This window comes from Salvia miltiorrhiza, chromosome 3 (assembly GCF_028751815.1).
Source record: "Salvia miltiorrhiza cultivar Shanhuang (shh) chromosome 3, IMPLAD_Smil_shh, whole genome shotgun sequence".
NCBI lineage: Eukaryota > Viridiplantae > Streptophyta > Magnoliopsida > Lamiales > Lamiaceae > Salvia > Salvia miltiorrhiza.
In genome coordinates, this window is record NC_080389.1 from 19,261,653 (window position 1) to 19,275,887 (window position 14,235).

Consider the following 14,235-nt stretch of genomic DNA (forward strand, 5'->3'; position numbering starts at 1 on the left):
TTTTATTAAAACTTGTACCATTCCCCTTAAGGCAAACTTTTTGGGAGACGGGTAAATTTCATTCCTCTTTAAATTTTTAACAGCGACAACATGACCAAATTGAAATCCATATTTTGAGCTGATAATGTGACTTCTTATATTTGAGTTAGATTAACTAGTGTGTAACCCGTCGAATTTCAACGGGAATCATTTGGTGTTATAATTAATTTATATAAAAAATATAAAAATTATTTTTTAATATATTTATAAATTATGAAAATTATTCACTAAAACATTTGTTAATATGATATAGGTCTACGTTACACATCAAAATAAAATGAAAAAGTAAATTAATGAGGACTTTCATCCTCAACATGACTTAGCGAAACATATATTCGAAAAAATTATTTGTCACCACTACTATTTACCACCCATACCCGCAACCCGCGAATACCCGTCACTCGTCGGGTATCCGCCATCCGTTACCCGTTGGATACCCGCCACTCTCTACCCGTCGAATATCCGTCGAGGCTTCAGAGTTAGGGGCGCTGCTGCTTCTCGGCGTCGACATCCTGCAATCAACCATCCAACAAATGCAATAACCCAATAAATAAATCACCACAAATTTTAGAGAAAATTTCAACTTCTTGTACACTACTATTTGCCACCTATTACCCGCGACCCGCAGATACCCGCTACCCGTCGTATACCCGCCACCCATTACCCGTCGACGGAAATTATTTGATGTTAAAAAAATATAGAAATTATTTCATAATATATTTATGAATTATAGACATTTTTTATTTTAATTAATTCAAAACTGTAATAAAATTAGAATCATTATTCCACCCACACAACTCACTTAAATAAGTATAACCCTCATTATTATTATTATTGCATTTGGACCCATCACTTATTTGTATTTATAAAGTATCTAATCAATTAACATAAATTCTAATGATAATTAATTATTTATCTCAATAAAATTTAAATTTAATTTTAAAATTAAGTGGCAATTTTGTAGTTATAATAAAATTGAATGTTTATTTGTAAATTATAGTTTTTTCTTCTATTTCAGTTATATTTATCTCCTTATTTTTAATTTATATTTTAAAAATATAAAAGTTATATTCATTTAAAGATTAAAATTTTTACCACATAGAATAGAAAAAGTGTGTGGGAAAAAAGAATGTGATTAGTTGATTTCCACAAGCGAAAATGTGTATTATCTTATAGTAATTGCAAATTCAAATTCCTGATAACGTTAGATTTCCATAACCCGATATAACACCACAACACACATTAAAATGAATTAAAATACGCAACTAACAACTGGTCACATCGGGAAAACTAAAAAAACAACAAAAAATCAAAAGTTTGCAGCTAATAACAAAGCACAAACAACATATAAAACTCGAGCCACAGTACATTAGCAAAAACAACAACCAACCAAGAGGACAATGCACACACCGAAGAGATGGCAAGCTTTGCGGACGCGATCGAGGCCCCAGAGAAGGTTGAGTTGCAGCTGGAGAAGCTTCTGCGGGTAATAAAAGGCGAGAGGAAACAATTTCTCGCCAACTAAGGCTGCAATTAAGTAGTAAAAAGATAAAAAATAATAACGTAACGCAGCACCACTGTTTTATGAAGACAAATAATGCATTGAGACCTTAAAAGAGAAAGTAGGCTTACTTTAGAGAAAATGAACCGCATAGCTCAAGATACCAGTTAAAGAGAAAACCACGTGCGCATAGAATTAAATGACACTTACAGTCCAAAATATTAGTCGATGAACCACATAATTCCATTGGTTTCTACTTTTAATTGTACAGAGTGTCAGATAAAATTTTGAATAGTAAGATCAAGTTAAGTGAAAAGAGGTGTACCAGCAGACGAAAAGGAGCGGATACCGATACTGAACTGTAGACACCCCATAAGTATAGTTAGAAGAAGTGCAAATGGTAAGATATATTAATAATACAGTTTCTATACCAACCTTTATCTTAGAAGAATCACCATGAATGCCATTAACTAATGGGAATGATGTTGGCCTGCAAAATTTAATTAGGAGATTGTGGAAAAGCAAACATTAGACACTGGATTTACATGCTAACTCAATTTGACTAATAACACACCATGAATAATATCAGATACAACATTCAGCAAGTTCTTTTCTTCTTTTATTTTAAAAGTCATTATTTAATTACAACTTGTAGCACAAGTTGTAATTATAGATTTAATTCCCAGAAAAGAGCAAAAAATATCAGAAAGACCAGAAATTATCTTAGAAATCCAGTACCAGGTAGCAACGGAAGGATTTTATTCACCATTAGTCACCTCACAACTTTCCCTACGCTTACTATCAATCACCTACTCTATCAGCTATGTACAGAATACTATCAATCACCTAGTTGATCACCATTTTCAGCCAAAGCCATACCATGGTTTCAGCTGCTCGAAAGGTAAGATTTAGCCTAACCCCTTCACCATTCCTTAATGAGTTCAGCCTGCAATTGTTTAAACAAATTACGCGAATTTTATTTCAGCATTTCTTGCTAGCATAACAGCAACCAAGTAAGCAGGTAATTCTCATCAACACTCCTTATTTTACTTGCTAAGTTTTGATGTGCATGAAATCAGAAAAACTCCACGTAGCCTTAACACCAAGTTTAGATTGACAGACATACAATACCAATGCTTAATGACTTGCGAACCTGCTTGGAAGATATCTTCAATAATATCCAAATCATAGTAATGAGCTAATGAAGAGCTCGAAAATGCCCAAGAATGCAGGCAATGAAGATGTTATCAATTTAAGATAATTGGACAAATAAGTTAAATCATTCAGATAATTCATTATATAGTGAAGCTCAAGAAGCCTTTATAAGTACAAATCTTAATATTGCATTAATGAAAGCATAAGAACACAACACATCCTCAAAAATTTTAAGAAAATTCATATAGACATTTCTTTTGCACCCATCATATCTTGACAAAACCAAAAAAGATAAAGGCTCACATTTCAAAAATACCCAACTGATATGTATAATTCTATTTCTCAAATACAGTTAATTTGCCAAATTGTTCATCATACATATATTCTGGTAATTGAGTAAAAAAAATAGTAATAAAATAAAATCGATATATTGTATACCTTGAGAAATAAGCAAAAGGAGCAATAAGCAAGAAGACAGTAGAATGTGCGGCAATAAGATTTCTCATTTAAACTAATGAATTTATAACTAAAATGTAGGTTATAAAGTTTCCATTGTTAAACCTAAACCCTAAGAATTTGCTGATTATTAATCGATAGGTAAATCTTTTCAAATTTTCACATTTCTAAAATTTAGTACTAATCATAATGAAATATAATCTTTCCTAACATAATAATTTTCCATTGTTAAATCTAAATCCTAAAAATTGACAGATTATTGATCGATTGGTAAATCTTTCCAAAATTTCATTATTCTAAAATTGAGCACTAATCATAGTAGTCAATCTTTCCTAATTGAATACTTACCATGGAGAGGCGCAGATCGCTGGCGGCGACTTGGTGACAGGGCAGACGGAGACGACGGTGGCGGATGGCGGTGGAGGGGAAACGGGAGTGGCGATGTTATCACCGAGACGTATTGCAGCAGTGATCGGAGCAGATTTCGTTACCGAGCAGATCTCTGGCAAAGACTTGGTGACGGGGCGGACGGCGGTGAAGGGGAAAGGGGAGCGGCGAGGTGGCAGATCGGGGCTGAGCTTGGGGCGAATCGCCGGAGGCGACAGCCATGGCTGTCGTGGTCGCCGGAAATCGCGAAGAGGCAGTGAGGATTTGGAGATCTAGGCTTTGTTTGGGAGAGAGGAGAGAGATTAGGGACTGAGAGATGGAGATGGGGGTCGAGAGAGAATCTGTGGCCATGGCCGTGGCTCGCCGGCGGCACTTTCCCTGGAGTTTCAGGGGCGGCTTCGATGGGGTGAGGAAGAGAGGCGTGAGTTTCTTTTTCTTTGAGCAAAAGAGGGGCGTGAGTTGTGTTTTAAAATTGAGAATAAAATAAATAAAATAAGTGATGTGGAATTATATTACACGTCAGCGATAGAGAATTGAGCTAGAGACTCTAGAATTACAGGGATTTTGAATGGTGAATTCTTAGATATGCCACGCGGGACCCCGGATTAAGGAGAAGCCAGGAATCGCTAATCGTATTATATATTGATTTGGTTTATGTATTCTCACGTGATAGTATATCATTATTTTCCACAACATAAGGAAATTAAATTTCCTCATGTTAGGAATATTTATGAACTATATTAAGACCTCAATATATATATATATATAGGGTAAGACTAAAATAAGAACGCTTCTTAAAATATAAATTAGGAACCATTTTCAGCCCTTAGATCATCAAGATCTACGGTTGATTCATCACCTTGTTGGATAAATTAATGCTCTTGAGTTCGAATCCCAAAGGTAACAAAAAAATATTTTTTGCAATTCATACCTTTATACAGTTTATTCATGCGTGTTATACATAAAATTCATGCATTTTTGTTGGTTCGTAATTCATAAAATAAGGGTGGTTTATTGAATAACCACCCCCTATATATATATATATATATATATATATATATATATATATATATATATATATATAGGGGCGCGCTCCAGTAAGACCCCCTATTTTTCGTGTAACATGAGTACAATGAATAAGACATATAATACTAATGAACAAAACGTATATCTAATGAACAAGATGTATATACTGATGAAAAATAAAATTTTAAAAATTCGTAATGAATAAGACATATATACTGATGAACAGGGCCGTATATACTGATGAACAATGAGTATATACTGATGAATAACAAAATTTAAAATATTCTGCTCCCTCCAGGATTCGAACCCTGCGAAAAAAAATCACCCTCCAAATACAATATCAGCCATAGGATTGATAAAATAAACGCCACAGATCGTGCCCTAGATTTCACTAAAATTAGGGGGTCTCATTGGAGCGGCCCCCTATATATATATATATATATATATATATATATATATATATATATGGTTGGGTTCCGGTGGATCCCTATGCTTATAATAGATCCGTAGATCCAAATCTAGACCACACATTGTAGAGGCTAAAATCTACAATTGAAGTTGACGTCTGCACGTCCGGATGGATTGGGCACTAGCAACCTGTCAACACAAGAACACGTAAGAGCCCTAGGTTGAGCACCGGGTGGGGGTGTCGACCGTAGAGCCTCCGACGCTCAAGTCAGTAGCGGAATAGAAAAATAGAATGATAAACAAATTGAAATAAGAGAGAAAGGCAGGCTGGAGTGTGCGGTTACTCCAGGCTGTAAGCGGCGTCGGAGGGTGGAAACGGTGACAGTGTGTTGTGATAATGGAATATGGGAGGCGGAGATAGGCCAAGTTGGCTAGGCGGCGGTAGGCCAAGCTGGCTATTTCCGGTTTGGAAGAGAGATCAGCCTGGCGGCAGAGTAGAGAGAGAGTTCAAGGAATAGGGAGCAAGTAGGATTTTTCTCGTGTGCCCTTTGATGACCTAGCCGGACTATTTATATAGTGGGTATCCGGCCGCTAGGGTTTCTACAGTCTGGCCTCGTCAAGGCCTTTATCTCCCAGGTTGTTGCGATTTGGACGGGATCACAAAGATTTACCCGTCTGACCGCGTCAGCTTGGTGGGAGACGTGTTTTAGGGTTTGACGGTTGGGTCGTGTGACTTCGTCAACTAGGTGGACGGTAACCTTTGGGTCGGATGTGATACATCCGGCCTGGTTATCGATTCAAGTTGATCTATAGCTTTTTGGCTAGATGGGCCAATCCGTGTGACTAACTAGGCCTTTAAGGTTGTGCCAGATTGGCGAGCTAGCTTGGCGGACTAGCTTGATGGGTCAGGCTGGGTGCGAATTATTCAACCGGACTGTTGAGACAAGTTGGACTTGAAGTGGGATAGTCATCCTGGGTCGGTCCAGGTTGATCTCGAGATAAGTATAACTTGACTTATCAGGCTGGGCGAACGAGTTTTCTCAAGTAATTGGGTCAGCCCCGTTATTGATCCAAGTTGGTTCGAAGTTTGTCGGGCTGGATTGATCGGGCTGTTTAGCTCATTGGTCCAGCTTGGAAGGTTAATTGGGCTTGAGCCAAGTTGACGAATTTTGCCCATTACAGTTAGCCCCCACTCTACAATTAGAATTTTCTAATTGGAGAGTTAATTTGACTATAGCTATTCCGTAGAGGTGAATTTCTCGGAACGTCGGGTTGTCTAAGTTGATATAACCAATCGGTTTGTAGAAAGAAAATGACTCCAGTTAGCGTTGACTCGCTATTAAATTTCGAGACCGGCTTGTAAATATGTGAGTTAGGTTGGATTGGTTTGCCAACGTGGGATTTGGTACTTTATAAGCTTGGCGCAATTAATCAATTTTGAAGTTTATTTTCTTCGAAATACGGCTTGTAGAGCTTTGGAGTGCTTCACCAGCTTGGGGGTTTCTTTTCCCCTTGTTCTATCGAAATTTGGAGCTTTGATAATTTGAAATAGGTGAATATCTTCCAACTTGGATTTTTTTTTTTTTTTTTAGACGGCCCCCGCTTGAAATTTTGAAATGGAGCAAATTTCCAATGCTCCAACTTGTAAGCAATCCGTTGAATTCAATTTTCAAATGGGCTGATTCCAGCCTGGCTCGCAAAAAGAGGAAAAGGAGATATCCTCTCTTGTTCCTCCGTCTGGTCCAAATGAAGAAGAAAAATGGGGCAACTCCGCCGAGAAGGGGAATGAGGTGGGCGGCTGTTGATCTTAGGGCTCAAGTGCGGTGCCCCAACTCGGTTTTTTGACCATTTTTTTTTTAAAAACTTGAGGTGAGTGTCATCGGATCTAATTTTCTCAACAAGTTTGATGCGGCAATGTGTAGTCGCGGGTGGAGGGTGAGTCACGCGGCAACGATGTGGTGTCGCTGGCCGGCTTTCCCAATTTTCGAGGTGATAGAGACGAGCTGAGGAACGGCGGAGGTCCAATCAAATTTTCGCCTTCTGCCGGAATTTTCACAGGCAGCGGCAGAGGTCCAACCAAAATTTCAATGACTTGGTTTGTCGCATTTTTTGCCGCGGCTGTGTGCCTTGAATTATTTGCGGAGATAGAAGATTAAACGACATATGTTTAGAATAAGAATATAGCCTGTGTCTGTTTGGATTTGGTATTTTACCACTTTGAAGTTATTCCCGATGAGAGCAGCATGCAGCCAGCCTGGAAATAGGGATATCAGCCTGTAGGGTGAGACGGGCTGAATCTATTTAATTGTATTAAATTTGAATTGTCGAAATATGGACACCAATTGACTCGTTTGGCTTTCCAGTATGAGATTTGCTGCGACGGTAGATGACGTGAGTCTATTTGGAGTTTAATGACAGCCCGTGTATATGAGCCAGTCGAATCCGTTTGCCAACATGAGTTTTGGTGTTTCACCGCTTGGAATTTTCGAAAGTAAGGCTACCAGCCAGCCTGGAAATTGTTGCACAAATTGATAACTCGGGCGATTTAGAACTTAATACCAGCATGTATATGTGTGAGTCAAGGAGAACTCATTAATCTGAATGGAAATTGCGGTGTTGCCAGCATGGAATTACTGAAATAGGGATACAACCTGTAAAAATGTTTTAAAGTCAGGCTGGTATATATATAAACAATTTGTCTTCCAAGCTGGTATATTGTGAATGTGAAGTCCAGCCTGGTATATTATTCAAATGGAATTATTTATTTTGTTTCAGCCGTAATATTTTGTTTGACTTCACGTTTGAAACCGAAAAGAGGCAGATCCCCTTTCTATCTCATCTAGTGCAAAAAGAAGAAGAGGGGAGATATCCCTTTCTTCCCGTCTCATTCCCGCTGTTAACAACAACGGCAGCCACCTTCGTTTGGCTGGAGCTGTTCAGACCTTGGCTTTGCCGGAATGAGGGCCGTTGCGGTGGCGGTCGATTGGCGGCGATTGGTGCCTAGGATTTTTCATTCGCGGCTTCGTGGTCGCGACTATTGGGTGAGGACCGGCCAGGAGGCGGCGTTCTTCGCCGGATAGTCGAGGGAGAAGGGTTTGTTGCCCGAATTTGTGATTTTATTTCAGATCTAGGGCTCAGGCGTGGTGCTCCCGTCTTGCTTCCCTCGGATTCTCGGTCTTCTCTCCAGACATTTGAGGCGAGTCTCGCCAGATCTAGGCCTCTCAACAAGTTCGCGGTGCTGTGTAGTCGTGGATGGGGGAGAGTCGAGGAGCGCGGCGGCGACGTGGTGTCGCAGCGGTGGCTGCTATTTTGTGAGGTGAGAGATACAAGCTGGGGGAGCCGAACCCAGCGGCTCTCCGGGCCAAATCATGCTGTAATTTTAATTTTTTTTTTTTAATCCCTTTTGGAGTTCTTGTAATTTGGGATAGATTCGAGTAAGGAGTTCTCTGTGCTATGATTGTTGTTGTTGATGGATGGAGAGGCGAGGTGTGCGGCAGCGGCCGCGGCGCTGCTGTCGCCGGAGGACAGAGGGAGGCTGTGGTCGGTTCTTCTCATTGTTCCTCAGAATGGACGGTGGCAGCCCGAGGCGAGACGCGCGGCGGCGGCGTGGTGTCGCTGTCCATCAAAGAGTAAAGTCTCAAACCATTGCTATTGTGTGAAGTGAGGAAGACGAGCTGGATTCAGGCGGTGGAGGTGACGCTCCAACCGATTTTCGCCGGTGTTCAGTGGGGAAGAAAGTTGGGTTGGATCTGTGTATTATAAAATATCTTATCTCAAGTTGCTATTGTGTATCACTTGGATGTGGCGGTGCCTTCGCCGGAAGAGGAGCTGCTGTGGTTGGTTCGGCTGAAGAGAGAGGTCAAGGGGCGGCGATGCGGCGTTGCCGGCGGCCGTAGCTGAGTTGTGAGGTGAGGAAGACGAGCTGGATTCAGGCGGTGGAGGTGACGCTCCAGCCGAGAGAGAGTTTGAGAGGGAGATGGTGGTGGAGTTTTTCTGCAAATGCATTACTTAGACATATTTGTGTGGCCTTTACAGCAAAAGGAAATTTCTTGGATATTGGTTTGTGTTTATCACTAGCAATTGTATAGCAGCTGAGCTTGGTGTATTAATCTTGCCTATTAATGAATAGAATTATTTTCTCCTTTTTGTTTGTAATGAAGTAAGATCCATCATGTAAGGAATAAAGTGGACTGATTTCAGTCTTTGCAGTTGGAGCATCTTGCTTAGTTTCATCAGCAAATATACAATTTTTTCAAATCTCTTATTTTCCAGCTTTTTGGTGGTTTGGTGAGTTTATTAGTATTGTATCATTGTCTGCAGAAAAATAGTAGAAGCCTCACTCTCCATTCCTCACAAACAATTCATTTAGTTTGTGAAAGGTAAGCTCGACAATAGGGAGAGCAGATTTTTCTTTTGCCTCTCGTAGGTTTTGAGCTTTCTACAACGATAAAGAGATCTTTGGATGTATGGTGTCTTTGGCTCTTAGATGTTAAATGAGCAATTCTGTTGGAGCTCAAAATGAGATACTGTTTTTCTGTACAGAACCTGCTCATGAGTTTGGACTTCAAGTGTTGAATTATGTATGCTTTTTTTTTTTTTTGGCATTGTGCTTAGCACATATATGCATATATATATAATTGGCTTGTCAGCCTGGAGATTATCGCGAAGGTAGATGGCGTGGACCAATTTAGAATTAAACATCAGCCTGTAAATATGTGAGCCACACTGGACCCATTTGTCAACATGGGAAAGTGTAAGCTTATAAATAAGTAAGTCAGGCTGGACATGTCTGTCAGCTTGGGATCAAAGTATCAGCTTATACATAAGTGAGTCAGGCTAGACCTGTCTGCCAATATGGAATTTGATGATTTTCCAGCTTGGAACTATTCAAAGAAAAAGTATAGCATGTAGCCATTTGCCAATATGAATAGTGGTGTTTTACCAGCTTGGAGTTATTCAAATAAGAAATACAACTTGTATCTGTCTTCACAAGTTGGGATCTCACAAGTTGGTGGCACCGATATGTAATATTATTTGTAGATGTGTGAACCAAGAATTAAATACCAGCCTGTAGTTAAGTGAGTCGAGCTGAGTCTATTTAACTGTACGAAATTTGCGCCGTACACCAATGTGGAATTGTCGAAATAGGGACACCAACTTGTTTCACTTTTGTGTTTGTTGTAGAGTATGCAAAAAGTTGCCTTCCTTAAGGAAAGAACTCTTGCGATGGTGGCAGAGCTTAATGAGTTGAGGGCTGAACGAGCAAGTTGGCAAGACAAGATGGTAGCCGTCAAGAAGGCGCGTGATGAGGCCAATAAGATTGTCAAGAAATTGGAGTCTGCCAAGTTGTAAGACGCTCGTCGGCTGGAGCGAGCTGCAGCGGACTGCAAGGATCTCAAAGATAAGGTTGTTGCATTGGAGCAACAAATCCTTTATGCAAGCTGTGAGACGGAGATTCGAGTTCGGGGTGAGATGGCCTTGGCGTATCTCCAGAATCAGCCCCCCAGGACTTGGGATGTCTAGCAATATATAGATGAATTTAATGAGTGGAAGGCTGACAAGGAGGAGCAGGAGCAGCTTGCTAGCAATTTTGCCGGGATGACCACCGGAGACGACCGACCTCAGACGGGGGAGTGACTTTCCTAGATTGGCATGTGCCTGTTTTACCTCCATCTTGAGCTTTAGACCATTGGGTCAGTTTGAGCTATTTATCTTATTAGGATGTTTCATTCGTGAATTTTTGGAAAGTCGACATTGCTAGATATTTGAGATATTTGCCTTATTCTATAGATTGATGTGGTTTGTTGATATCTTGTATCACCATTTTGCATGTGAATTTGTTTAGAGCATAAATGTACACACGTTTGAATATCCCATTTGATGAAGTAAATACCTTGATTATCATGGTTTCGATAACGTATGGATTGGTGCAACATATTGCAACTTGTATATCGAAAAAATAATATGTCAAAGAGACGCATAGACACAACTTGTCCTCTTTTCATTTTGAGTTCCACCAGCCTGGAGTTAATATTGGAGAATTATTGTATTTAGGCCAAGCCAGTCTGGATTCATATGTGTCGTCTTGTATATAGTTTTGACATTTGTATTTATTTTGCCAAGTCGAGACGAGTTATTGTAGAGGCTGCAGAGTGAGCTCTCAAGAATTGGAATAATACTTCTGATTTTATTTGGTAATCCAAGCTGGAACCGGTTGACACTAGCCAACTTGTGATTGCGTTTGGCTTGGGCAAGTTGTGCCTTATCTTGGAGTGCAAGCTAATCAAATAATTTTATGCAGCATGCCAGCTTGGGATTATTTTTTGAATCAAATGCTGGAATTGTAGAGTTGTCGGCTCTGAATTGCCTAAGTTGAATACTTGAAAATTGAACCAAGTTGGTTTTCATTGGGTCGCACTGACTTCGACCAATTGTGGCTAGTACAATATGATGAGAATATATGAACATGTGGCACATTCAGACTTTCAAAAAGATAAATGTTTACAAACTTCTTGTCTATCTAGTTGATTGCTTCAAGCTGGGTAGTCCATCCAATTTGATGATCAAAATGATTTTATTGACGTAGGTTGATATTATCGTCGCAGACGGATCATCATTGGCGACTTGTATTTTGCAAGGTGTTAACGTCGTAGGGCAGTCTAAGACACGTTGATTTGAGGTTGGTGGCTGCACTCCGGTTGCTCGGATCGTGTCCGTCCGCCTGTTGGTTAACTTGGATTGGCGTGATCGTCTGATTAGACCCCAGTATGGTGGGTTGTATGTGTCTTATGACGGCATCGCTAATTGCTACGCCCGGGGTGGTAAAGTTGGTTCGGGTTGGTTGTCCCCCCAATGATGGTTGTTCCATCTTGTCGGAGTGTTCCAGTCGGTCTGGCGTCTAAGTTGAATTGGCCAAGATCATGTGCTTGCACCAATGCGGGCGTTGTGAAAGCGCGTTGATTCGTTTGATTGCTAGGGCCCCACGGTGGGCGCCAACTTGTAGAGGCTAAAATCTACAATTGAAGTTGACGTCTGCACGTCCGGATGGATTGGGCACTAGCAACCTGTCAACACAAGAACACGTAAGAGCCCTAGGTTGAGCACCGGGTGGGGGTGTCGACCGTAGAGCCTCCGACGCTCAAGTCAGTAGCGGAATAGAAAAATAGAATGATAAACAAATTGAAATAAGAGAGAAAGGCAGGCTGGAGTGTGCGGTTACTCCAGGCTGTAAGCGGCGTCGGAGGGTGGAAACGGTGACAGTGTGTTGTGATAATGGAATATGGGAGGCGGAGATAGGCCAAGTTGGCTAGGCGGCGGTAGGCCAAGCTGGCTATTTCCGGTTTGGAAGAGAGATCAGCCTGGCGGCAGAGTAGAGAGAGAGTTCAAGGAATAGGGAGCAAGTAGGATTTTTCTCGTGTGCCCTTTGATGACCTAGCCGGACTATTTATATAGTGGGTATCCGGCCGCTAGGGTTTCTACAGTCTGGCCTCGTCAAGGCCTTTATCTCCCAGGTTGTTGCGATTTGGACGGGATCACAAAGATTTACCCGTCTGACCGCGTCAGCTTGGTGGGAGACGTGTTTTAGGGTTTGACGGTTGGGTCGTGTGACTTCGTCAACTAGGTGGACGGTAACCTTTGGGCCGGATGTGATACATCCGGCCTGGTTATCGATTCAAGTTGATCTATAGCTTTTTGGCTAGATGGGCCAATCCGTGTGACTAACTAGGCCTTTAAGGTTGTGCCAGATTGGCGAGCTAGCTTGGCGGACTAGCTTGATGGGTCAGGCTGGGTGCGAATTATTCAACCGGACTGTTGAGACAAGTTGGACTTGAAGTGGGATAGTCATCCTGGGTCGGTCCAGGTTGATCTCGAGATAAGTATAACTTGACTTATCAGGCTGGGCGAACGAGTTTTCTCAAGTAATTGGGTCAGCCCCGTTATTGATCCAAGTTGGTTCGAAGTTTGTCGGGCTGGATTGATCGGGCTGTTTAGCTCATTGGTCCAGCTTGGAAGGTTAATTGGGCTTGAGCCAAGTTGACGAATTTTGCCCATTACACACATTTATGACATGTGGCGCATCAAGATGGTGACACGTGGCAAGGCATTTCAAGGCAAAATCTGGAGATGGGTAAAATTGGAATGTAATTTTCGAAATTAAAAAAAAAAAAAATTAGATTTTCTCAAAATAGGTATATTTTAGATGCATAAAGTTTCATACGAGAATGCATGAACTTTCATATAAAAATGCATAAAGTTTCATATAAATATGCATAAGATTTCACCCCACCCCAACCCCACCCCCCACACCCCAGAACCCCACCCCACCCCAGAACCCACCCCCACCCACCCCCTACCCCCCCACCCCCCACCCACCCCCCTCCAAAAAAATTTTTTTTTAAAAAAAAACTGATTTTCTGACCACTGACCCATCCCTACCCCCACCCCCCCACCCACCCACCCACCCCCCACCAAATTTTTTTTTTTTTTTTTTATTTTCTCAAAAACTGATTTTCTGACCACTGACTCCCCCCACCCACCCACCCCCCACAATTTTTTTTTTGAAAATCAGTTTTTTAAAAAATAAAAAAATAAATTTTTTTTTTTGTGGGGGGTGGGGGTGGGCCAGCAATTAGAAAATCAGTTTTTGAAAAAAAAAAATTTTTTTTGGGGGGGGGGGGGTGGGGGTGGGGGGGGTAGAGGCAGGGGTGGGGTGGCGAAACTACCAGATTTATTAAAATGAAATGCATTTTTTGTATAATTTAATGCATTTTTATGTGAAAACTTTATGCATTTTTGTTTGATTTTATATGCATGTGAAACATGCATATTTTTGGGGGTGGTAATGGGGAGGGTTGGGGGGTGGTGTGGGCTGGATTGGGGGGTGGTATGGGGTGGGGTGGTGAAAATACCAAAACTCGAAAAATTAAATGCATTTTTCTGTTGCATCTTTGTGTGAAACTATATGCATCTAAAATATATCTATTTTGAGAAAATCTAAAAAAAAATATTTTTTTTAATTATTAAATCCGAAAATTACATTCCAATTTTACCCCTCCAGATTTTGCCTTGGAATCCTTGCCACGTGTCACCATCTTGATGCGCCACATGTCATAAATGTGTGGTCAAGATTTGGATCTAGGGATCTATTATAAGCATTGGGATCTATATGATCCCATTCCTATATATATATATATATATAAAAAGCTTCAATTCTTAAGAAAGAAAACACTTGTATATCATAAAAAATGTTATGAAACGTCATT

The 14,235-nt window shown here is 40.8% G+C and overlaps 1 long non-coding RNA gene across 3 annotated transcripts; it reads right to left on the reverse strand.

Moving 5' to 3' along the window:
* Positions 1 to 219: 219 nt before the first annotated feature.
* LOC131017999 (uncharacterized) lies at positions 220 to 4,023 on the reverse strand. Of its 3 annotated transcripts, none has more exons than XR_009099968.1 (5): positions 3,500 to 4,023; positions 2,420 to 2,486; positions 1,976 to 2,030; positions 1,450 to 1,899; positions 220 to 551 (listed from the first exon to the last, which is right to left on the reverse strand). It is a non-coding gene; the product is annotated as an uncharacterized LOC131017999 (long non-coding RNA). The 3 variants fall into 3 exon arrangements; XR_009099967.1 differs by lacking the exon at positions 220 to 551 and having other exon boundaries at positions 1,179 to 1,566; positions 1,672 to 1,899; positions 3,500 to 4,021; XR_009099966.1 differs by lacking the exon at positions 220 to 551 and having other exon boundaries at positions 1,179 to 1,899; positions 3,500 to 4,019.
* Between the last annotated feature and the right edge of the window lie 10,212 nt (positions 4,024 to 14,235).